The 26,408-nt window shown below is 39.2% G+C and overlaps 1 long non-coding RNA gene across 1 annotated transcript in view; it reads left to right on the top strand.

Annotated features, from left to right (window-relative positions):
* LOC137044908 (uncharacterized) overlaps positions 1 to 26,408 on the top strand; it is a 42,230-nt gene extending 15,822 nt beyond the window's left edge. The window contains exons 3-5 of the long non-coding RNA XR_010898650.1: positions 12,618 to 12,757; positions 20,751 to 20,860; positions 26,294 to 26,408. This is a non-coding gene — a long non-coding RNA (uncharacterized lncRNA). The remainder of the gene's footprint in view (positions 1 to 12,617; positions 12,758 to 20,750; positions 20,861 to 26,293) is intronic.

Below are 26,408 nucleotides of genomic sequence, written 5' to 3'. Positions count from 1 at the left end.
ATCCTTTTAACTGTAGGCATGGGGTACTTTTTATCCCTGTTTGCACCAAGCCCATCTGGTGTTTTTTTTTTTTGGTGTTTTTTTTTTTTGCTTCATCTGACCATAGAACCAGGTCCTTTTTGAAGTTCCAGTTGTGTCTGACAACTGAATATACTGGAGTTTGTTTTTTGGATGACCGAGGAGGTTTTTTCTTGAAACCCTTCCAAACTACATGTGGTGATGTAAAGTAAGCCTTTCTGACCCTAAGACTCAACTAATCTCTACAATTCTCCAGCTGTGATCCTTGGAAAATCTTTGGCCAAAAAATGAAAAAATTGCGTACGTATTCACAGCCTTTGTATTGACACTCAAAATTTAGCTCAGATGCACCCTGTTTCTACTGATCATCCTTGAGATAGTTTTTACAACTTGATTGGAGTCCACCTGTGGTATATTCAGTTGATTGGACATTATTTGGAAAGGCACACACCTGTTTATATAAGGTCCCACAGTTAAAGGGTTAGTTCACCCAAAAATTACCCATTAATTACTTTCCCTCGTGTCGTTGGACACCTGTAAGATCTTTGTTCATCTTCGGAACACAAATGAAGATATTTTTGTTGAAAGCTGATGGCTGAGAAAGGCATCAGATAGGCCTCCATTGGCATTCAGTACATTCCCAATCACAAGACCCATAAAGGCACTAAACACATTGATACAAAATCCATCTCACTACAGTGGTTGTACAATATTTTTACAATGCGACGAAAATAGTTATTGTGTGCACAAAAATCAAAATAACGACTTTATCCACCAAGTTATTGACGTGAACTTGATGCATGCGCGAGAATATGACACAGATCCACCGTTCGGACACATGACCCAGAAGCGAGGAGGAGCGCCGCTGTAGCGTGAGTTCACGTCCAAGACCTACACGGAAGACAATAACTTGGTGGATAAAGTCATTATTTTGATTTTTTTTTTGCGCACAAAAACTATTTTCGTCGCATTGTAACATTACTGTGCAGCCAATGTAGTGAGATAAACTTTGTATCAATGTGTTTAGTGCCTTTATGGGCCTTGTGATTGGGAATGTACTGAATGTTAATGGAGGCCTATCTGAAGCCTTTCTCAGCCATCAGCTTTCAACAAAAATATCTTCATTTGTGTTACGAAGATGAACAAAGGTCTTACGGGTGTCCAACGGCATGAGGGTGTGTAATTCATGAAATAATTTAAATTTTTGGGTGAACTAACCCTTTAACAGTGCATGTCAGAGCCCAAACCATGACATAAAGTCCAAGAGACCTCCAAGACAGGATTGTATCGAGGCACAGCAAAAAGTTTGGAACCACCAGGACTCTTCCTAGAGATGGCCGTTTGGCCAAACTTGTCACAATGTAGAAAGGACCCAAAAGCGAATGCTGGTAAATTAGTAATTTATTGAGCGGGAACAGGGAAAATAAGGCTGACTGCCAGTTACCAGCCGTATAGGCGGACGCAGGTCAGGAGAGATAAGCAAAAGAGTACATATAAGGAGCTGGCGGGTAGCCTGGTAACGGGTACTGCTGGCCAGGGAGCGCACGCAGGACGCGTCGAAACGCACACCTCACTCGGCTGATACGGCGGTGCTGAAGAGCAGACTGGGAAGCCGCAGAACCCAGGGGAAAATCCTCTTGAACCACACACACACGGCGAAACAGGACTAGGCGAGCATAAGAGGACAAGACGTTAGTTGCCGACATGAAAGAACAAACAATAACCCGACAAAGAGGGGAGAAGAGCATGAGAGTTAAATAGCAAGGTGATCAGGACAAAGGGGGGACAGGTGTGAGATGCACAGAGCGCGGCCGCTAATTAATATAGCGAGCAGCTGAGAGAAGGCAAACAGAGAAGAGTAAAGCCAGAGAAGTCAAACCAAACTCCTGACAAAACTGAGTGATTTGGGGAGAAGAGCCTTTTTCCAAAAAATGGTCACTCTGACAGAGCTCCAACGTTTCTCCTTGGATAGGAGAATCTTCCAGAAGAACAACCATCTCTGTAGCACTCCACCATCATGCCTGTATGGTAGAGTTGCCAGACGGTAGCCACTCCTCAGTAAAGGCACATGGCAGCCCGTCTGGAGTTTGTCAAAAGTATAAAGAAATACAATTCTTTGGTCTAAAGAAACAAAGATTTAACTATTTGACCTCAGTGGCAAGCTTCATGTCTGGAGGAAACCAGACACCACTCATCACCTGGCCAATACCATCCCTACAGATACTGGTGGTGGCAGTATCATGGTGTGGGGATTTTTTTTCCAGTGGAAGGAATTGGGAGACAAGTCTGGATTGAGGGAAAGATGAATGCAGTAATGTACAGAGACATCCTTGATGAAAATTTGCTCCAGAGCTTCCTGAACCTCAGACTGTGGCAAAGGATCATTGTCCTGTTGGAAGATGAACCTATAAGCATAGAGCCAAGATAACAACGGAGTGGCTGCGAGACAACTCTGTGAATTTCCTTGAGAGGCCCAGAAGAAGAGAAACTGCCCAAAAATAGTAAATAATGTGCCAAGCTTCTTCTTTTTTTAAATACATTTGCAAAGATTTCAAACAAATATCTTTTTACGTTGTCATTATGGGGTATTGCTTGTAGAATTTGGGGGCAAATAATTCATTTAAAAGGCTGTAACAACAAATTGTGGAAAAAGTGATGCACTGTATGTATATGATGATTGACTTCCATAGTATTTTTTTCTCCTACTATGGAAGTCAATGGGGACCATCAACTGTCTGGTTACCGACATTCTTTTAAATACCTTATTTTGTGTTCAGCAGAAGAAATAAACTCATACTGGTTTGGAACAAGTTGAGGGAGAGTAAATGACAATTTTCATTTTAATGTGAACTATCCCTTTAAACTGTATTTTATAATCATGTTTTTTACCTCAAGCTCTGGTAGTTGAGTTACAGGAACACAATATTCAGTCTGTGTGGTATATACATCAGCTAAATTATATTATTTTTAGGCAAATTGTACTATGCAGGTCTGTATCTTCTCTATATATAAAAAACAAATAAAGAGAATCGACCCTGTCTGTAAGGTATATGAAGACTGAAAATGGCTTAATTTTTATAATGTTCCCCTGACAAGAGATTATCCAACATAGTAATGGCAAATCAATAGGGACTTAAGTTGTCAGGAGAAACAGATAACATACTAAAAGGGATTGATTAGATGAATTTTCTCATTTTATGAGAAAGTCTATACCAAAGGTAGCTGCAAAGCTTGTTAAATAGTGGGCATACTTATCCTTGCAGAAAAAAATATATATTAAAAGCTGAAGGCGGGGAAGAGAGACTGTAGAGAAGAAACTGCTGACCTGTGCTTTTTTTGTGTGACGTTGAGCTGATTTATGACGATGGATAAGCTTTGTCTAAAGGGGGGAGTGAACGATGTCTCCATGTAAATGATCTTAAATGAGATATCTCAGGCTGTTGTCGCAGCGGGAGCTTTTGCAGTGTGAAAACGGCGGAAGCATCATGGGACTTTTTAGTCCTTTAAAACATGAGGATAATTCTGAACATTTTTAGCTTTTCTTTACATGTCTTGTTCTACATTTGTGGTAATTTAAGCAGCACAAAGCAATTGTTTTATGTTGAAAGTAGGATGTTTAAAATGGTAACACAATAACCAGCTTACTTAGCTTTAAGTGTTAGAATAAATGTTCTTGACTTTTTTGAAAATCTTGTAATGTAAAAGCACAGAGGCTAATGCATAATTTAAGATGTAGCATCGTGATGTAATCATTGCAATATCATAATTAAACACACAATAACACACTCTGCTGAGGAATAGTGCATTTATGGTATCTTTTTCTGCTGAAAGCTGAACAGCTGTGTTTCTGAAGTGCTTTGTGTAAATGTCTTGGGAATACGGTGTCAACAACTGTCACCAAAACATGCAACCACTGATTGTATTTGGATGCACAGATGTTTATATCCTTATGTGAAGGGCTTCTTATTTCAATGAAGCAATGAAAATTGTGGGTGCTATTTGAGCATTTCAGAAAGAAAACTAATTAGTGGAGGAAAGTTTGCATGAGGCCTAAGGTTTGGCTTTCTTTGCTCCACTTGAAGTGATTTAATATATAATACATCCTGTAGTGCTGTAGCACTCTTTAGAAGATATGAGCTGTTCTGTCATAAACATATAAACATATCTCCCTTTATGGTTGTGCTCAGAATAGTGAATAGATTGTGGTATTTGGGTGACATCTGGTCCCTGACTGTTCAAAAGTGTAGCAGCTGTTGCTCCCCATGATGACGTTCATCTTCCTCACAGCCATGTGACACTTTAAATGTTCTTGTCTCCACTCCAGCTTCTCAAAAACTCTTTGAGTTGTCACTTACCAAGTCTGTATCTTAGGAAGTGCTTTGACCTTTTGTTGTGTGTTATCTATAGGGTCAGAAACCAAGTACCCTGTTGTTTAGTCTTGGAGAAGAATATGTAGTTAACTAATGTTTTTGTGTATAAAGCTTAGTCTGCAGCATTTAAGAGGTCAGCACTTTTGGTTTAGATGTTGAATAATACATTTTTATTAGGAAAAACCTGTTCTTAATCAGAAAAAAAAGAATAAATAAAAATATGGAGATGAATGATTTTCATGAAGTTGCATTCTCTAAAATCTGTACTAAAATACTTCCGTGCACTGCCTGAATCTGCAAAACAACTGTTTAAACTGACTTTTGATCACACGGTCTGAATGTGATAAGACACAAAATAACCCAAGTATTATTACGGTTTTATTTTGTACTTTGCTAGACTTTACAGTAAATCCGAAAAATTATATATTTACACGTATATACAATAAAAACTGTGTATTTTTAATTGGCATATACTTTTAAGTCTGTCATGTTTTTAATGCTCACCAAGGCTGCATTTAGTTGATCAAAAATGCAGTAAAAACAGTAGTTTTGAAAATATTATAAAATTTTTAAATAGTAAAATAGTGGTTTCTATTTTAAAATATTTTAAAATGTTATTTATTCATGTGATGCAAAGCTGAATTCAATAATTTGCTTAATTTGGTGCTTAAAAATCATTAATAGAATGTTACTTTTTAATAACAAGTCTTTGCTGTCACTGTTGATAATTTTACACCATCTTTGCTAAATGTATTTTATTTTATTTATATTATTTATTTAGTCAATAAATAAACTAAACACACTTTTTTTCGTAAATATACTTTTAAAAATGGTTACCATAATTATTCTTTTTTTTGTAATAGTACAGAGAATAGATTTTGTTTAGTCATACATTTAATGGTTCCTTAAAATATTTTTTTTCTTAATTCCTAAAGATTAGTAAATAACAATAACAATTCAGTGCTCAATTGTTTTTGTTGTTCTTTTGAAGATGGCTGGAAATGAAGTGTTTTATGAAGTGTTCCTTCCATTGAAGGGCTTGATCAATAGTCTCCATATTGTGAAAACCTGGTGCTGATTTCTCCCTATTGTTCAGCATCCCTCCTCCAGCAGATCTCCGTTCTCTTTATGAGCTATGTGATGAGGAGACACACGCTGCTCACTTCATTTCAACAGGGCTGACTGTCAACCTCAACAAAAGAGTCTGACCCCTGCGCCGCCTCCTCTCCCCAGATTAGGGCAATTCCCCATGCAAATGCCTTGTGCCCAGCCTTGTGCGTCTCCCCAGCGCCTTTTACAAATCCAGCTTTGACTGATTATGTCCTGACAGCTCCAATGTTGGCTCACTTACAGAGATTGACATAATCATTAGGGGGTGGGCTGACCCAGACCCAAAGCGCCCGGTTTTATCTGTTTGAAAATGGCCCCTCCCACTTCTTCTCCCCATTCTTTACCAAAGCAGCTGAGACTCTCACACTCTCGCACAAAAAAAAAGAGGCAGAACCCCTTGGTCCTTCCCTGCCCACCCCTAGCATTCATCATCCTGAAGTTAATTGGTGTGGGCTTTAAGCAAATTTTCTACACTCAAACTATCAGCCTGCTGCCTGAAGACGCAGTGCAGAACGTGACTGCTGACCCGCCGCCATACGCTGCCTATTGATTTAACTGACGAAGCAGACCGCTCTGATAGAATTCCAGGCTGGAGAATGCATTATCCCTATGGAAGACAAGGGGAGGGAGGGAATGTGGCCATCAATATGCAAGATGAATGGGGGTTAAACTCAACCTTGATTTAAGGTTTCTGCTTGAACTTTCCCAGAGCTAATCTACACCTTCACTGTCCTGTGCTAAAATCACGGTCGCTTTGCTGGTGCCTGACTAAGTGTCGTCTATATTGAAATGCCAGGAGAGGAATAGATCAAAGCTGAAGGAACAATCATGGTTTTAATTGATTATAATTCAATTGATCTAATGGAAAAAGGAACCGTTGATCACATAATTTTTGCTAAATGAACACCCCCGGTTTATTTACGGTTTAAAATCCACCTTGATTAAGACGTCACATATTAATGTGTCACATATTAATCTACAAACTACTCTCAGTCTGGAGGAAGGAGGCATTAGTCTTACAACTGAATGTCTTCACGTTCCCTGTAATGAATGCAGATCACTGACCCATAAAATAGAATAAAAAAAGCAATCTTGCGCTGTGGATCCACATTATTACTATTTTCCCCTCCTCCTCTTCATCCCTGCCTTTCCCTTAGATCTGCTGAGGTCTCAGTCAGGAAGAAATGGGCGTTTGTGACAAGCCACTCGCCGTAGGGTTAATTAAACAGCTCGCTTTAGCACCGCCGCTGTCATTCGCCCAAACACAGATCCATCAGTCACGCACACACTTCATCCCCACACGCACACACCGTACACGTCAAAGTGTCAGAGGTTCCCGGTCCCACGGTGACGGCCGGGAACATTAAATCTTATCTGGTTTATCAATTATTCCTGTGATTGCTCACACGGATTAGTCTATAGTACTCAAGGCATTACTGAAATTTATCACCCTTCTGCCATCTTTGCATTTGCAGCATGGGTCATGCTGTTGGGTGGAATATGGGTGATGTATTTTTCTTATTTTATACCCAGCTGGAGTAATGGCCTTTATTATGCCACTCATACTGCTGTCCAGACAATCCTTTAGCAAATCACTGCTTGGCACTTTACTTTATTGTGTTCATTAATAAATATCATTGGCTTTCGCCTTCGCCTAGCACAATTCACAAACCTCTAAATGACGGAACTCTATGTGAACTGGGCACTTAAAGGAATAATGCATACTGTTTTAAAGTCGTGCTGATGTTTGTTGTGTTTGTTTCTTGGAATACAAAATTGGGTTTTTTGAAGAATATCCTGGCTCTTCGTTTCCATTATAATGAATAGGGATAAGTAATACAATATAAGTGACGCATACGGTCCGTACATGCAGGTTTGGAACAATATCAGGGTGAGCAAATAATGACTGATTTAATGATTGTTGGATTAATTTATTTTTGTATGTCATGTTTTTTTAACTATTTTTTTTATTGTTTGCTTATCCATATCTGCCATGAAATAGCCTTTCAATGTGATATGGCTATAGACTCAAATACAAACCATTTATTTTAATGCTTTACCATCTACATAGAAACATTGTCTGTGCCGAAATCGTGTACTATGCTAGTAGGTATTACATTTGAACTTCGTGACTTTAAAAAAGTATGTTCTCTATAGTATGAATGAGTGTAGAATGAATGTAATCCGGACATCCTACATTGTCGTTATCATGTGACCTAACAGCGTCAGATGCGTCCCTTCACATCCATTCATAAATCGTCTCCCGTGGCCTCATGGGATAGTAAAGTGTCCACCGTAAGCACATTTCAGAATCTCACCAGAAGTAGTAGGTCATCTGGGTAATTTTCACATACTGTTTTTCAAATACTATAAATTCTGACATATAACTGTTGGTGTACTGTTTTTCGCATACTATACACTCACCTAAAGGATTAATAGGAACACCATACTAATACTGTGTTTGACCCCCTTTTGCCTTCAGAACTGTCTTAATTCTACGTGGCACTGATTCAACAAGGTGCTGAAAGCATTCTTTAGAAATGTTGGCCCATATTGATAGGATAGCATTTTGTAGTTGATGGAGATTTGTGGGATTCACATCCAGGGCACGAAGCTCCCATTCTGACTCTACCATCTGAATGTCTCAACAGAAATCGAGACTCCTCAGACCAGGCAACATTTTTCCAGTCTTCCAGATGTTTTTCCATTTTCACACCATTCTTTGTAAACCCTAGAAATGGTTGTACGTGAAAATCCCAGTAACTGAGCAAATTGTGAAATACTCAGACCGGCCCGTCTGGCACCAACAACCATGCCACACTCAAAATTGCTTAAATCACCTTTCTTTTCCCATTCTGACATTCAGTTTGGAGTTCAGGAGTTTGTCTTGACCAGAACCACACCCCTAAATTCATTGAAGCAACTGCCATGTGATTGGTTGATTAGATAATTGCATTAATGAGAACAAGTGTTCCTAATAATCCTTTAGGTGAGTGTAGAGTAGAGGTAGCCTGACAAACCAGATCCACATCAAGATGTTGGGTCTGGGAACTCACCATTGACAGGGCTCAATCCAAGGGGCGGGATATACGGTTGTCTTTCAAATTCCCTCTGCATGCAAATGGATAGCGCTACAACCAACCAGAGCAACGTGAAGCAGAGCTAGTTGATAATTAAGCTTTCGCCGTATCCGGTCAGCAAAACTCCGAACACATCTTCCCTTCTTAAGAATGACTTCAGTGCCGTTCTTTGTTCTTTTCTCAAAGAAAAGCTTAACTCCAAGTCTTCCAGAGTCACGACCAAAGCCGATTTGAAAAACCGCCATTCGCCAGCTTCTTTGTTTACAAGAAGTATGTGGAATCTCCGCAACTCTGCCGTCATTGTTAAGCCCGTCCACCGACTCTATACATGATGGCCCTCATTTATCAAAAGTGCGTATACCAAATTTCCAGCGTACACCTTGTCTACACCCAAAACCACGGTGACTTTGAGATTAATCAATATGGACGTTGGCGTACGGCACGCTCAAATCCTACGCCAGCTCAGGAAGTGGTGTACGCACGTTTTGAGTTAGTGCGAAAACACGCAGAAAAACAATTCCTAACACCACAAAATGCACTGACAAAGATGTGCTTTATTATGACCCACTGTAAAAACAACAACAACAACAACAGCATAGTAATTATAAACTTCAGTGTTTATTTTTGTGCAACATGGACTTCAATGTTTAATTTGTGTGATACCAAGCATTTGATTTGTAGGTATATGTATTCCTCCAGTTGCGAGCCTGCACGCTTTACCTGACTGTTCAGGGTTAGGCCCGGCAGCTGCTCACAGACTGGGACTGAAAATAATTCAAAAATAATAACAATCACATTCTTCTTCTTTTAATACTAATAATAAAATAAATAATAACGGCATTCTTCTTCTAAATAACAATAAGTGTCATTAATAATAAAAATCATAATAATAATAAGAATCTTACAAATTGTCATGTAGTTATTAATGTGAATGAATGGTACTCCACATCAAATCATCATCACTATCGTAAACCCCAATAGCCTACATGTGCCGTGATACGAAATTAAATGGTAATTGTTTCAAAACATGTTTTGTAAAATAATGCGTTGATCATTTCTCATCCAAACAGCTATTTAAACTGCTGGAGTGTGCTTCGTAACCCCCACACTATTAACAGTACTCGTAATTTGGGTCCATATTTTGTTTTTGTGGGTGCCTTTAACCCCACTCTTTAAACTCCCAAATAAAACAATTTTGTGTTTTTCCACTTCCCTGATGGTCTTGATGGGCCTCAATCATCTCACTAGTCCACTAGTCAGGGCTCTAATCAGGGAGTCAGCCCATTGACTTATGTCCTAATCAGTGCCCTGACTAGTGAGATGATTGAGACACGCCCGATCTCCACGTCGGAGAAGTTTTGCTTCTTTGCCGTCTTCCGTGTGTCCATGGCGTAAAATGAGGGCGTGGGGGAGGCGGAGACTTGAATATATAGGGGCGCGTTATTCTAATGACGATCGGTTTCAGCCGCAGCATTTATCAAGGGCAGGTATTGCGTACACCTGGATTGCAGTGGTGCGCACAGCTTCATAAATCAGGCGGTGAGAGAAGTGTAAGCATAATCTTACGCCAACATATACGCCCTTTCTACGCAAGATTGATAAATGAGGGCCGATGTGATTGGCCTGACCAGAGTTTGGTTTTTCCAGCTCACAAATCTATGGAGAGTTGCTAGACCACACTGACTGCAAATACATTTGATGCCGCTAGGGTGCGTCTAGATTTCTTGGTTATAGTAGAGGAGTATTCAATTTTGAACACAGCTCATGTTCCTCAAGGTTGGAAATTTGCATCAGGAGTGATTGTCATTGTTTTGCGTCAGTATAGTCACCATTTCACTCCAGTGTGCCAACACATCCTCTGCAGTGACCTCACAACATTAGGACAGTACTAGATCTATCATGGTGAATAAATTGTCGCCCCCAGGGATGATTGGACAAATCAAGGTTTCTATGGGTTTAATGCAGCATAAGCACAACATATCGGAGCCATTGCTACTTCTCTCCTAGCATATGTGGCCTGACATTTAACAGGAAGACACGGAGCAGGAAAGCACTTTTCCAGCCCTTTAATATGGCACAGCAATATGAGCATCCAGAGTCCTGCTCTCCCTCACAGATTCATACAGGCTTAATGTACCTCTCCCAAATCCCATTAGCTGACAGGCTGTTGAAACAGCTTGAATATGTGAAGCTCATGCTTGAGGGATCGGGCCAAACTGGAAGGCCTGGCACCTAGTCAACTCGACAGAAGCGGCTGCCTCTCCTCTTTAGAAAGGCACAGGCGACAAAGAGCTCATCAGCGCTCGCCACTCAAGAACCAGCAGGGAGGCAAACCATACAGTAGTTAACTCGCTAATATGGGCAGCGTGTGAGCAGTCGTTGTAAGACTTCCAGAACTCAATATGGGTTGGAGGACAGCAAACTAGTCCATTTAGCGGAAGACCGCTACTGTTCATGGAGCACAAAGAGGCTTTTGTTGTTGTTTTTTTATGGATGATTTTTTGAATTCAGAGTTGCATTACTTTTGCTTGAGTAACTCTTTTGAGTGCAAGCTTTATTTTAACCTTCCCGGAGAGGGAAATGACATATCCTGAGGGTGTTTCTGTGTTTTGCTGGGACAGAAAAGAAAGCCAATCTTTTACGACATATTGCAGTCCTCCTCTCCTGAAAGAGCACAAGTAGGCTTATAGCTGTTTCAACAAAATAGGTCATTTCATTTAAAGGTGACAATCATATGTCATTTATGGTCACACAGAGTGCCCCCCCCTCCCCCCCATTTCTGTCCATGTGTAAAAAATGGGAATGTAACATTTGGACTGGGTGATCAAACCTCATATCCAATTTGTGTTCCTATCTGAGGGAGAGGGGAGTCCGTGGAGACCCCGGGGCAGTGCTGCCCCTCTCAGCGCTGACATTTCATCTACTGTGTGTACCACTAAGCTATCAATTTAAACAACCAAAACTACACACACCTCACAACATTGCCTGGTAGGATAACACTCAGAAGCACTGAGAAAGCAAAGGTCAGCTACCTTTGATAGTGGAATTACTAGGATGGGGCGAGCAGCTGAAGTCTGTATGACTTTGAAAAAAGATATCCAACTGAATCATGAACTAGTACACTAAACAGTCGTTTAGCTTAAGCATGCAGAGACTATACATTTTCAGTTAGTTGCCGTGGCAACATTTCTAACTTTTTTTTAAAAAGTTTGTTTATGTTTTGGTTTCCATCTAATATTTATCATTTATGCTAGTTCAAAAAGAACTTTTAATAGTTTTAGTTATCAAAACAACTCTGAAACAGTGCCTCATGAACAATTCTTGGGCTTGGTACAAAACATTTATCACCGACTCTAAGGTGAAATTGTGATAAATATCCGGGGTCCCCATAGCCTAGAAATGTAGAAGCATCCTAGCGGCAGCAAATCTAATTTGCAGTCAGGGTAGTGTAGCAACTCTCCATTGGATTGTGAGCTGGAAAGCCAAACTCTGGTCAGGCCAATCATATCGTGTATAGAGTCGGTGGGTGGGGTTAACATAATGACAGCAGAGTTGTGGAGGTTCCGCATGGTGAACAGCGTTCTTTCGGAAGACTTGTTGTTAAGCTTTTCTTTGAGAAAAGAACAAAGAACAGCACTTATTAAGAAAGGAAGATGTGTTCCGAGGTTTGGCCGACCGGATACGGCGAAAGTTAAATCTATCAACTAGCTCCGCTTCACCTTATTCGTTGCTCTGGTTGGTTGAAGCGCTATTCTATTGTGTGCAGCTGGAATTTAAAAGACAACTGTTTATCCAGCCTCTCAGATTGAGCCCTGCCAATGGTGAATTCCCAGACCCAACATCTTGATGTGGGTCAGACTAGGGTCCCCCTTCACCATCCAGTCCGAGCCTCCATTAAACACAGGCATGGGACAAAAGGTCCAGTTGTCCAGAGTGAACTCACTTGTCTTAATGACTTGATGCATGGATTTGGAATGCTGTAATTACTGCTCCTCTCTAATAATTGCACTAATAATTGTTTCTGATTTGCTGTTTGTAGATGCCTGGTTTGATGTCCTCTGTATCGCCCCAACAAAACCTGCGAGACCGAAAACCACATCATGCCATATTGGAAACTCCATGAACTCAAGTCAAGGCTGGTACCACACTGAAAGCAGTCTGACTGAAGTAAAGTTTGAGGTAACCTCACAAAAATGCCTTGCATGGGGAATCATTGTTCAATGTTTAATCTTGGAAATATTTTCCTAGTGTGGTTGTAGACCACGGCATGGTTTGTCTGGCCAGACATGAACATTTGCACATTAGCAAAATGCACAAGCATACAGTAGGTTTGAAGTGCTAATCTTGTATGTCTATTATTTTTATTTTATTTTATTTCTTTTCATCAAATTCCCAGTACAAGTATCTTAATAACTACACATTTTTCTGGTAGTTTATATTGTTTGTTAGTTTTTAAGTGTCTTGACCAAGAGACCTTACACGATTAATGTACATTTTCATAAATAAAGAGTTATTCTAATATCAGTTTTTCTAATGAGATGAGAAGATGTGGCTTGTCCAAAGTGAATATGAATGCCATTTTTCATCATATTCATCAACCACTCCATGCTGATGGGTTCATTACCATCAAATTAGAGATAAAAATCGTGCTACTGCCCTGAAATGATGTGGAAAGGCAGCGCTGATAAGATTAATGATGAATACATTAGTGTTGAGCTAGCCATAAGACACATCTTAGATCTCTCGCCATGAGCACACGCTGAAAAGATACTGTTTATAATCGAGTCACACATCATGCTCAGTACAGCTCGCACGCAAATGCAAAGGTAAGTCCAGAAAATTAGAGCTTGTTTGTTGTTCTGCAGTTCGGTTCGATTCATTGACGGCTCTGTGTGTAGCTAGCCACAATAAAGTGAGCTTATCAGCCTGGTGGCAGACATTGCAGAAGTCAGGGGACAGCCGACGGACGGAGCCAAGGCTCTGTGACAGATCGCCACAGCTGACAGCCTTTAACGTCCCATCTAATTTATGTCGTGTAGGGAATGGGAATGAAATGTTAATAAAGAATCTCTGCATCACATATTCTTAACTGCAGCCTCAGGCCTCACTCTGCATCTGTCATGGAGATGAATACAGAGAAAAGAAAGGAGGAGGGAGGACAGAGTGGCACAGAGGGACGGCGAGTTATCTTTACACATGTAGTCGAAGCCAAAGTCGTTTTAGACTTAAAATGAGAGGGCTTAACAAGCTCAGCAAAATGAGTACCGTGTTTACAAAATAAACCACTATATTCTGGCTATTAGTTCCGAATCGTAGATTATATCCTGATTGAGTGTTCAGGCAGTTTGAATTGACTGAGCGAGTGGCTAACATTTATCTCATGTCTCAAGGCTGTCATTAAATAGATTCTCTTGTCTGATTAGTTAAACATGATATTGAGCTGTTTGGATTTCCTCCAGCCAGGATGACAAATGAGCCGGGTCATCTTACACAGCCAGGCCTGAAGAGGGCAATATGTGCTCATGTCAGGATTAGGCATGTTTCTCACACCTTTCCTTAAATGACTACCAATAGATTCTATACTATCTGTTTTCATGTTCAGCCTATTTAATTTTTCACTTCTGTGAATCTAATCTGTACAGACGATCCTCTTGATATAGATCTAACTTCTGAATGTAGATCTGAAAATAGATTGGAAAATATGAATATTTAAAATATGGAGTTCACACTCAAGGAAAAAAACTTGTATGTAATTTAATTAAAATGTGTAATTTGATGCAGGGAGTTGAAATTCTGATTACTCATAAATCAGTTAGATTTTTATAACAGACTACATAAATTGCATGTAATTATGCATATAATTAGTTGTCTTCCAACAATATTCATAGTAAGGTGATATCCTCAAAAGCCTGTTATATCATATTTAATACTTACATTTCAACAAGGTTTTTCTAAACAAAAATGTTGCTTTCAGTCCTGTAAACCTATGAATAAATATTAAAGTTATTACATTTATTTTATAAAAAAGTCGGTAAAGATTTCATAGCAAAAATACATTTTTACGTTTTTCTTGGTTAAAAAGTAAGAAATATCAATTAGGCGACAGAAGGCTTGTATAAGATTGTGTACAACAGGTTTTTCAGCAAAGTTTTGATCATCATGATAATTTAGAGGCCTTAAATTCATGTGCATTAGGCTTTAGAAAGTTATCTGATTTCAACCTAGCATAAAACTTCCTTCAGTACGTTCATAAATGAAGGACTGTGTTGTGATATTCTAAACAACAACAAACAAAGTGTTTGCAAAGTTATATGACTTTAATCTAACAGTTAAAAATGATAATCTGCATGCCTGCTTATGAATCATTGCAATTCTTGATCCTGTCAGTTTATAGTCATTTAAAATGTGGGCAGTTGTCACGAGTAACCTAGCGGAAAGTAGCCTAAATGGAAAAGTTGGTTTTAAATAGTTTTTGGTAATTACCATGAGGTTAAAGTTAATATATCTCACACAGCAGGAGGGTTTTATGGCCTTTTGCTTTGTATTGCCTACCCAGTTACCCCAGCACTCAGAGCGCAGGCAGACATGCGAGAAATTAAAAGTGAGGCCGAAACAGATTACTGCTAAGTGCTCTGATGTTCAGGCGAGAGAGGAAAGGTGGACACTAAAGGACTTTTAGAGAATCGGAGGACATCCGTATAGCCAAATAATAGATAAGGAAAAAATGGTCCAAAAAAGAAAGAATCTCATATCTGTAATGGTCAGTCGTTCAGGTGCTGTGCCTGGACCATTGGGTTTTGTGGTCAGATTCAATTTCCGATATTTTATTGTGGCACTGCCACTCCATTAAGACTCATTTCCTTCTCACCAGTAGTGACTTTGGGGGACCCGAGGAATTTGAAGGCCAATTGACTTTTAATATGAATCACGCTGTGATCGCCCCATTCTCGTCCCCCGCCTACAAATTAGAAATGGCAAACAGAGTGTCCCCATCAAAACGCTCTTTTCATGTTTTCCGTTCATGCTCCACGAGTCTCCCGACTCCACCCCCACTGCAGTGTGTGTATGTGTCTGGGTTTCTCTGTGCGTGCACCTGTGTGTGAGTGTATGGGCTGGTACAGGTGACCAGGTAACGTTTTGGCTATTGCTTTCACGGACACTTGAGTTTTTGGCTTTCACATTTCTGGAAGATATCTTGGAGAAAAATGAGAACTGAAGCTCAGTATTTGTGTGTTAATACAGATTTGGTAGATTAACTCCAATTCTAAAGTCTTTCTGTAGACTCACAGTATGTAAATTAAATGTGCAAATAATATAGGTAGGATTGTGTTTTTTCATATAATGCATATTTAGGATTATTATGATTTTGAACAACATCGAATAAAAAATTAACAGTGCAAATTAAATGAAAAAGGATGATTAATAATTTTTTATTCATTAATCATTATTCATCCTTTTTCATTTAATTTACACTGTTAATTAAAAAAAAACATACTTTCTAGTACAAACACCTAAATACTCTTTTTGTTTTAAGCAAAAAATTAAACTTATGGACCCACTTTATATTAGGTGGCCTTAACTACTGCACTAACATTTTAATTAATCATTTGATACAATGCACTTATTGTGTACATACATGTTTTTACATTGTACTTACATTTAAAAAAATACCTGCATGTAATTACATCTGTAATTAATTTCTGTAGTTACAGTTGTAATTACACAGTTGGCACTTCCCTTACACCTAACCCTACCCTTAAACTGACCCATATCACCACACCTGTCCCTAACTCTACCCGTATCCCACCTCAATATCAGCACAGGTGTGTTGCAATACAATTTGAACACAGTAAGTACATTGTACTTATTTTTTGATGTAAGTACATAGTACTTAAGGCCACCTAATATAAAGTGGGGCCAAACTTATACTTAATGTGCCAATGCGTTAAAAAAACACTTCAGTAAATTATTTTTGTACTAATGATGTGATGTTATGGTGTTTTTACTGAAAACAGGATAAGTACTGATTAAGAAAATTAATTTTGCAATATTTGGGCACTATTCAAAGACAACTCAGAAGCAACACGTTTTGCACATATACACGGTATTAAAAAAAAGTGTCAACACCCCACTACTGTATGCAACTTGTGACTACATGGAGCTCAGGTTTATATTGCGCCCCCTACAGGAAACACCTGCTCAGTGCCGCGCTGCCAGTCCCAAGGCCCTGGAGCACAAATTCATTAGTATGCACAGACACTCTCTCAGTGTGTGTGTGTGGCAGGAGCGGGAGCAGGCCGGCGTGGAGCAGAGGGGAGACAGTATTTTATCCACGCTTGCCAGTATTATGAGGCTGAGCGAGAGATTCACATTATCGTAATGGGAAAGTCAGCGCAGCAAGATGATGCCCCGGAGCCACGCCACTGATTGGCTGCAAAGCTGTATTTATATATAGCAGAGTGAGTTCACTTTTAGTTCAGCACTGAAGAAGAGAAACAGGCCTGCCTGACTGCCACTTCATCTGCTGCACCGAGCACTATAAACTTAGCCTGGAGTTTAGGACTGCGTACTTGGCCATGTGTGCTGTGCTGTGAAAAAAAATGTATGCCCATTTTCAGTCTATGAGGCTTATGCAAATAACAACTCCATTGACCTCAGTGGACTTTATAATGATCACATTATTCATAGTTTTTAAGATGTTAACAAGTTGTGTAAAATTGTCCCATTCTCCCCCATTTAAATGGAAAAAAATACAGTTTAAATATGTTCATGGTTCAGCTGTGGAAAAGCTTATTAGATTTAACAGGACCAAGTAAAATGCTATAAAAGTTATGTTTTTGCAAGTAAAATAATTTAGCCAAAATCTAAAATTAAAATTCTCAACAAGACAATACAGTTCCAGATGTCTCCGTGAAAAGCATTACATTTGATAACATTTTGATTTTGCTATTGTTTTCAGTTATGTATAACTGGGTGTTTTGTTTCATTTGTTTTATTAATGTTTATATTTTGTGTCATGTACACTACTGTTCAAAAAGTTTGAAGTCATTAAGATTTGTTTTTGAAAGAAGTCTCTTATGCTGTATTTTACTGTATAAAATAGAGTAAAAACCTAATATTGTGTGAAATATAACAATTTAAAATAAATATTTACTTTCAAATGTAATTTATTTCTATAATGGCAAAGCTGAATTGCCTGTCTTTACTAGCATCACAAAATCCTTCAAAAATTACTCCAATTGTTATGAACTGCTCTGAGACAGAAGGTTGGAGATCCAAACGCAGTATTTATTTAAGGGTAATCCAAAGTCGTAGTCCATAAAACACGCAAATGTCATACACAGGCAAGCAGTCCGAAAAGGCAAACAAAACAGAAGGAACAGGCAAAAGGGTAATCCACGGAGAAGGCAAGAAATCAAAGACCAAATACATGAAAACAGGGAAACGCTCAGAAATGCAGTTGTGACACTAAACAAGACTTCGCAATGAATGACAGAGTGAACAAGGTATAAATAGGCAGAGGTAATGAGGTGATGAGACACAGGTGTAAACAGTGAGTGCTAATGAGTCCAAGGATTATGGGTAATGTAGTTTGTGATAGAGTGACAGTCCGGGGTGGAGTGCCCTCTGGTGGTGATCACGGGCTCTCACACTTGTGAATTGTGACATAGCCCCCCCTCAAAGGAGCGGCTTCCAGATGCTCCTAAAATTGTCCAGGAGGGAGGTGGAGTGGAGGTGGACCCGGGGGCGGGATGGAGGGCCAGGCCCATGTAGTGGAAGACAGCCTGGAGATTCAGGCAGAGCAGGAGACCAGAATGGAGCTGGCCGGGCAGATGACCAGGGCGGCGCAGACCGGGCAGATGACCAGGGTGGCGCAGACCACACAGATGACCAGGGTGGCACAGACCACACAGATGACCAGGGTGGCGGAGGCGACCGGAGCGGAGCCAGCGGTCTTGAAGACCACCACGGTGGAGCAGACAACCACCACAGCAAGGCAGACGGTCTTGAAGACCCCCACGGTGGAGCAGACGACCACCACAGCAGCGCAGGTGAGGTTGAGGACCCCCACGGCGGGGCAGGCAGAGCAGGTGGTCCAGTGGACTCGGGGCAGGAGGCGGAGCCCTCTCTGGACTCGGGGCACGGGGCGGAGCCCTCACTGGACTCGGGGCACGGGCCGGAGCCCTCTCTGGACTCGGGGCACGGGCCGGAGCCCTCTCTGGACTCGGGGCACGGGCCGGAGCCTTCTCTGGACTCGGGGCACGGGCCGGAGCCCTCTCTAGACTCGGGGCACGGGCCGGAGCCCTCTCTGGACTCGGGGCACGGGCCGGAGCCCTCTCTGGACTCTGCGCACGGGCTGGAGCCCTCTCTGGACTCTGCGCACGGGCTGGAGCCCTCTCTGGACTCTGATCAGTGGCTGGAGGTTCTGGAAGATCCGCTGAGACGACACCAGGCTCAGGAAGGTCCGCTGAGACGACACCAGGCTCTGGAAGGTCCGCTGACACTGGTGAATTGTGACACCAATATGCTGATTTTCTGGTGAAGTAACATACATTTTTTATATATATTAATGTTGGGAACATTTGTGCAGTTTAATTTTTGTGGATCACATATATTTTTTCCCAGATTCTTTTGGAAATGCACTTAGAATTGATGCATCATAAAATGTTTTTATTGTCAATTTAATGCATTCTTGCCTAATAAACATTTAAAAAAAATTATAATAATTGAATGACCCCAAACAATAAACCCATCTCCGGTATGATGACTCTGATCCTTCATTTATATTCTTGTGTAATTGACGTGTCATCCTCAATAAACCCGTCTCTTGTGTGTTACCCAGAAATTTTGAATATTGGTAAATGGTAAATGGACTGCATTTATATAGTGCTTTTAACAGACCCTACGCTGTAAAAAAATTTCTTTGTTTTTTGTTGTTGGAACCTATAAAAGTAAGTAACCTGTTTGCCTTTAATTTTTAATTTCAATAAACTTAAAATTTTAAGTTGATACAATGAAGGAAATTTGTTTAATAAATAGAAACTCAAAATATTATTGTATCTGAACCACATAAAAAATTTGATAAATCATGAAAATAGCACTATTTGGCATGTTTCACTGCATCATCAGAAATAAAACACACACAATTACCCAATATGCTTACAAAATATTTTAATAATATTTTAATAAAGGTTGTCGAATCTCAAAAAATGTTCATTGTATTAACTCAAAATTTAAATTTCAATTAACTCAAAATTTTAAGGAAACCAGGTAACTTTTTCTGAATATTTCTTTAGTGTATGGCCATCCAAAGCGCTTTACATTTTGCCTCGCATTCACCCATTCATACATCGACGGCGATGTCAGCCATGTAAGGCGCCATCAAGCTCGTCGGGAGCAGCTGGGGTTAGGTGTCTTGCTCATGGACGCTTCGACACTTGGTCAGGTGGAACCGGGGATGGAACCACCAACCTTTCGGTTTGACAGCCTTAGACAACCTACTTGAACCACTGAGCCACTGCCCGCTCATATTCTGATCTAATATGATTTCTGACCTGTAAGGTTGCCAAAATAATAATCATACGCTGTTTGTTAATAGGCCAGAGGAGAACTGGCACCCCGACTGAGTCTGGTTTCTCCCAAGGTTTATTTTTCTCCATCATGCCCTGATGGAGTTTTGATTCCTTGCCACTGTTGCCTTTGGCTTAAAATTAATGGCACTAAAATTATGATCGAAGTTATTCAACTAAATATACAAATAAAATTAATTAATTAGGTCTTATTTATTTCTATAAACTATAATACTGATCTGCCAGTATTGTTGCTCTATGATAAATTGTTGCTCTATGATAAATTAAAATAAGCTGATAACATCACCGTTTTCTCCAGAAAGACTGTACAGCAGAATAAAACTTTGTTGCAATATTGTCCTGTTTAACATTATGAAGCTGCTTTGAAACAATTGTCATTGTAAAAGGGCTATATAAATAAAGCTGACTTGACCCCAAAGTCTTTTTTCTTTTTGTTGTTAACACACAGCTGAGTGTGTTTTATTGAAATGTTTTAAAGGAATATTGTAGTTATGAAAGCTACTGTGGAGTTTACATTTCAGTTTGTTCCTCACATATGGCTTCAGAAGACTAACATGCTTGCTTTTGTGCCATTTTTACAGCTTAACAGTCTTTCCCCATTCATTTCTGCTGCTTGGAAAAGAGGAGCAAGAATGTTTTGCTAAACTTCTTGCATGCTCTTCAAAAGAAATAAAGTCATCACGACAAGAGGGTAAGTAAATGTTCACAGGATTAATTTTTTTTGGTGAACTACCCCTTTAATTAAGCAACTACCCCCGAGTTTGTCGCTGTGTGCGCTCCTATATTTGCACAGCGTGCGTTTATGCACCAACAGGACTTGGTTTCTGCTACAGAAATAAATATGAGACCATAAATAGTATGACACTAGCCACAGTCGTTTCCCCCTAATCAGCTGAAACCACAGTGCCAAGTCAGAGCTTCTGCTACTGAGGAGAACACTGCATCATTTAAAGAGGAACTCCCCTGGACATGCCTCAAAATTACTGTACAAGAAAAGTGCTGACTCTGAAGAGGCTTTTCATATTTATGAATAAATTGCTTTGTGGAAGAGGAGTAAGATTGAGAGGAGGGAAGAAAAGGAGCCAGGCAGCAAGAGGTAAATCCTGAAGTGGAAATGGCTCATTATGTTAGTGATGAGGCCGGGTAATGCCTGCTTGACCAGCCCAGCGTCTGTCAGATGAAGATGCATTGATTAAACCTTATCCATTACCCTTCAGCCATAGAGAGCGAATTCGCGGGGAAATTAATATAGCAGCACTTTAATGTTACAGTAACATCACTAGATGTGCTGCTGCATACTTGTGGACAAAATATTCCAGGTTTTATGGTGATTTAAACAAAATATGTATGTAATACATCAAATATTAAACTGCACCTGGAATTCGCAACATCAAATCATGTGTTAAATAAAGCCCATCAGAACATCCTGGGCTGGTGTAATTAGAGATATTGTGTCTCATTGCAGACAGAGTTATACACTGTTCACCATCCTAGAGATCACAGTCAGCAGTTTGCGTCACCTGTTTACCCCTGATTCTTTGCTCTCATTGGATTTGAATGTCTAATGAGGGGTTTAAGTGTGCATTTGACTGTTGTAGCACTTATTTGTTTGTGTATCACTTGCTTATACACAACGGCATCTGGTTGATATGCATATTTGGGCAAGTGGAAAGAGACAGCAATGTCCCACGTCACAGTTCTCTATGTTTGAACATTTTAATAACAACACTATTGAGCATAAATGTTCTTTATTGGCATCTATGGTTCCAAGAAACTTCAACATCCATGGAAACTTTCCATTGCACTAAAGAACTGAACTGTTCACTGAAAGTTTTTTTTATAACCAAATATATTTCTTCTATGCCTCACTACTAAAAACCCGGAACCTTTTTATCTGAAAGTGAATGTGAGCATTGTTAATAGGCCTAATTCTGTACTATATAAAATAGGATGTTACTTTTATAAGAAATCAGATTATTTGTGCAACATATTGGAAGGAATAAACCTAGCAGTTTGCCAGTTCTGGAGTTTGAGTCTGAGCTGTAATTTAATTAGGGAATGACTAAAAATATCAATGTGTAACATGTCATGTGCATGTGTATATTACCTTAAAGATTTTGCTAAGATTAGTCTTTAGTTAGGTTAGATGTCATATTGAATTTAACATGAACGAAAACTAGGCTGAGAGGAATAGACTTCTTTAAAATAGCACACGTTGTATAAAGGTCCTAAATCCTGTAATTTTCAGAACCCACAACTTTCAAACTTGTTTCGTGGAGTTTTTGTCTACAGATTTTATTTTTTTATTTTTTCAAAAATATGATTTGTTAGCTGTATAATCGGTATGTTGTACTGAATATGCTTTATCCTTCTCAACCTAAAAAAAAGTTAGGGCTACCTAGACTGGGTAAACCCAGCCTGATCCACCGGTGATTTGATTTCGCCCTGCAACTTCAATTTCTACTGCTTCTGTTACACTTTTGCGAGAACCGATCACAGACTGCCTTATCCACCTGGCGTACTATTGGCGGGTTTAACGTGATGACGGATAGAGAAGCGATGGATCGATGCCTGTTGATCACGCCTCTTGTGGTCTGATTGGTTGAAGGACTATCCAATTGCATACAGAGTCATTTGAATTATGCTCGTTTATCACACCTTTTGTGGTCTGATTGGTTGAAGCACTATTTAATTGTGTAAAGAGTCATTTGAATAATGCTCTTTTATCACACCTTTTGTGCAGTAGAAAATACAGAGCAGACTCCCCAGACCAATATTCAATTTTAAATTAAGCTTGGTCTGGTGATAGCTAGACAAGGCGCTACCCTGACTAAAATCTATAAAATATTCCATTATTTGAAAAACAATGCAATGCAGTTGAAATAATATTACAATTACATTAAAACTGGAGTCACTCTGAGGTAATTTTCTCTACAATCGTCGATAAATTGGATGCAAGATAGTGATGGACGAGAGCGAATCGTAGGAAATATCACAACACTATATGCCGCAAATGACCAACCATCAAGAACTCTATAACACTGTAAAATAGGGTAACTCAAACAATGTTGGGTGTTGACAAAGGGTTGATCAGAACCATTCAACCTTTGAATACAAGAAATTCCGAAATTGGTTCGTCATTGAGATCTGAGGTGTCAATTGAACATGATATGGTCTGACTGCGGCACATTCAGAGACGGTCATGCTTGGCTTGTGGAAAAAATGACCGCATAATTCCGGAGCGAATTTCTGTTCCTGTTGATCTGTTAAATATGTGTGGTCTATCCTTGTGGGGCGGTTAGCACAGACAGCGAGTACTCCAGAGAAAGTGTTCTTCAGGAGGACAAAATCTGTGTGCGTGCGAGGGCTGGCGTGTCTGTATGCGTGTGGTGCAGTGAACACGCTTTGAGGGATTGTGCCCAAGAAAGTGAGTCTCAGTTGGGGAAAATGCTGAGGCTGGCAGTTCCCACCTGCTGGAGCAAATCGGATGAGCTTACATTCCCATGGCGGATCCCAGAACAAAGATGTTTATGTGCATACACTTGGCTTCTATACAGGCTCATACATCTCACTTCAACAAAGTTAACCAGAGTTTATTGTTGCTATTGTTGATTGTGATTCTGGTTTGGTCATGTATTTAGAGAACACACTGGCCCCGTGAACATCTGGTTAGCTATTAAGATGCGTTTTTGACAATCTGATCACAAGTGGACAAGGCTAAATACAGGTGTAAACGGACTCTAAAACATTTTGAGGCTGTCCACTTTTTGACCACTTCCAGAGGTAGTTGAAAACACATTCAACAAGATTGCTTTCGTAATGTAAACTCTCATGTGGTCGAATGATTTGAACAGCTATAAAAGATTGCCTACTCTCCACCTTACCTAATGTGGAAACATTATGGGAAGCGGGGTAGCCAGGTGGGATTCAAACTTTGTCAGCTGAAGACCAAAGTTCAGTTTGAAGATGAAAAACGTACCAAGCACAATGTTGTCTCGCCATTCCTGATTTCTAACACACACAGCGTTCGGCATGGTCCTGCGGCTGTCAGAGCAGAAATGAAAGCTTCTGCTCTCTGTATGTTTATTGTTTATATATGTTTATATGCATATTGCGTGAGCTTATTCCGTCCATTAGATCGAAAGATCTGAAAAACCCCATAGATTTACCCACCCATAGACACCCCCTTAAAGAAATTGGGACAGAAGTGGTTGAAAGTGGACACGAGACGGATTAAAGCACCTGGTGTAAATGTGAATATGTCTCCCTCATCTACTTGTAATCCGATTGACCAAAGTGCATCTTAATAACAGGTGTAAACAGCGCCACAGTTCTACAATGCGCTTATCAGTCAGTTATTATCTTAAGATCTGTGATTATAACCCCCCCATGCTAAACTTCCAGGATACTGAACTAATTTTGAATTTATTCATTTTTGGATGTATAGCAGAAATACCTAAATATCTTTGGTAAAAACTGGAATTGATTTATTTTGGGCAGTTTAGAAATAAAATGAGAAATGGGAATGGTAAGTCATATCTCTGACACTAGTTGAATAGTGCAGTTTTAGTAACTAAAATATATTTGTATTTAACGTGGAAAAAGAAATGCCACATATTTTTTGTATACAACAATTTTAAGTGAAGATTTTATTGATATTTGGTGAGTACAATTTTACACTTCAGTGCCCATGTTACACATCCTGTATGTTAATATAATTAAGATGCATTAAGGACTAACAATAAAGCATATTATAATCTGCTACAGGAAATTACATATTGAATGCATATATGCTGCTTTTTAGCATTAATTACTAGGTGCTTACATAATGGTAGTGTTGAAGTACTCGAGACCAGTCTCAAAACCATTTTTTGATATATTGGTAACATTTAAACTACATTTGTACTCAGCATTGTCTCTGTCTCAAACTTAGATAATTCAGATTTTGTTTCAAGGTCGGTCAAGACTGGAGATATTAGTAAATTGACGGTGCATTGTCTCATTTATTTATGAACATTATTGATGTGATTAGATGTAAAACTTACAGCTTCAGAGGCAATCAATAATTTATTTCTAATTAGATTTTTTTTATTGTGCTGGTTCAGAAATTGAGGGATTGTGTCAAAAGTGTCACCAAAGTTAATACAAATGCTCACAAAATTCAAGATATTGTTGCAAAAATAGTATTAGATCTGGGGTTTTATATTATAAATGATATAATTAAGCAATATTAAAAGAGCAAGAGAGCTGCTTTCACAATTTTGAGCATGACTGCAAACATATTGCTTTTACACAAACATTCATTTATAATTTTCTTAAACATTCTCATCATTATTTATGCATTTGTAATTTGCCAATTCAGATGCATCTTCTGTACCACCTCTGGTTTTTTTGTTAATGATTTCATTTGTTTGGCAAGTTATTTCTCAGGCGATAATGTGCATCTTTATGAATTTAAGGAGTGCTGGTCTGGTCTTGGTTGCCCTGTCTTGGCCTTAGTCTGGTCTTGGTCTAAACCCCTCAAAGTCTTGGTCTTATATTGGTCTCAAAACACATTGGTCTTGGTCTTAGATTAGTTGGTCTTGACTACAACACTGCACAATGGCATTATAATGTAATGAAATGACTAATTAAGGTGTGCTGTTTTAACTTGTGTTTTAACCTATATCTGATAAAACTTGGATCCAAATTGTATATGCTAAATACACAAGAAATGTTTTGTTTAATTCTTGTCTTTATGGTGCAATTTTTTTATGCATCAATTAATATTTTTTATAACACTTTTTTGTGTGAAGTTTTCCATTTTGGGATGGAGAAATTGATGTTAAAAAACTAGGAACACCAGATACAATGATCCTTTGTAAAGATGTGTCAAAAGAAGCAAAAAATTGAGCTTACATTGTAACATTTGCGTTGTAAAAGCTTTAATGAACAAACTGACAAACAACATGACACGGTGTGTGTGATGTTGTTTTGAAAGATCAAAATTTGAAACTTGCTTGGAATTTTGAAATGCTTCAGATGTTTTCCTGACATCTAGTATACAAATGTATACATTTAGTACTTCTTTTTTTGAAATGCTTGCTTGTGGTTTTAAATTAATTTTCTATATTTTTTTCTCTAGGTTTTTCCCCTCAGTTTGAAGGCTGTAGATGTACTGTTCCTCACATTATTTATTTTTGTATCTGATCAATGGAATGATGCTGTCTCTATGCCTGAGAAGTAATAGCATGAAAAAC

Source organism: Pseudorasbora parva, chromosome 17 (genome assembly GCF_024679245.1).
Source record: "Pseudorasbora parva isolate DD20220531a chromosome 17, ASM2467924v1, whole genome shotgun sequence".
Classification (NCBI taxonomy): domain Eukaryota; kingdom Metazoa; phylum Chordata; class Actinopteri; order Cypriniformes; family Gobionidae; genus Pseudorasbora; species Pseudorasbora parva.
Note: the sequence above shows the minus strand (reverse complement) of the source record. Positions and strands in the feature narration are given on the sequence as shown.